The sequence below is a fragment of the Salmo salar genome, chromosome ssa01, assembly GCF_905237065.1.
Source record: "Salmo salar chromosome ssa01, Ssal_v3.1, whole genome shotgun sequence".
Lineage (NCBI taxonomy): Eukaryota > Metazoa > Chordata > Actinopteri > Salmoniformes > Salmonidae > Salmo > Salmo salar.
Window position 1 is genome coordinate 77810182 of NC_059442.1, and position 705 is coordinate 77810886.

The window sequence follows — 705 nt, forward strand, 5'->3', positions numbered from 1 at the left end:
TTGAAGTGTTTACTTACATATCATTGTAATTTAAATCTAATGTATATTTTATTTGTATGTAATAATTTTTTATGTTGAGGAAGCAAAATTTAACTCAATGGTACCTTTTGGGTAAGACTGAAACAGAACCCTAAGTCAAATTGAAAATGACGGTACAGTGCATGGTATGTAACTATTCTCCAGTGTAACTTCATGGTCATTGTCTTACAAGAGACACTGTACAGTGTATGTATAGGGTTGGGAGAGGTAGTTTTTATCATTTTTTATGTGTGTTAAATAGTAATAAGCATATTTTTCCTCCTCTGAATGTGTTTCATAGTTCATGTAGAGTTGTTCATATTTCCTTTTTTAAAATAGCATTATTTTATTGTGTTAAGTGTGCAATTGAGCATTATTTTTTGGTAAAGAAAATATATACAGCAATAATAAAATAATTACAATAACTTTGATTTCCATTGTGATTCTGCTTAACTTTTGTTTGGGGATTTTGTTGATCTAACAAACCACACATGCAGTAGATTTATGTACAAATTCCTATTTGGAAAATCCCACAGTAGCTACTGTAAGCTACTATGGGCAAAGTAGATCTACTTAGCCCAAATAGTACTGTCTCACGCGCAGCTACTGTGTCACGCCCTGACCATAGAGAGCCTTTTTATTCTCTATTTTGGTTAGGTCGGGGTGTGACTAGGGGGGGGTGTTTCT

The 705-nt window shown here is 33.2% G+C and overlaps 1 protein-coding gene across 1 annotated transcript in view; it reads left to right on the top strand.

Annotated features, from left to right (window-relative positions):
- Positions 1–705, top strand: part of LOC106612917 (inactive heparanase-2) — a 115692-nt gene extending 114987 nt beyond the window's left edge. Inside the window, exon 12 of the mRNA XM_014214584.2 lies at positions 1–705. This exon is cut by the window's left edge and continues 2325 nt beyond it. The gene's annotated coding sequence lies outside the window, so the exon portion shown is untranslated.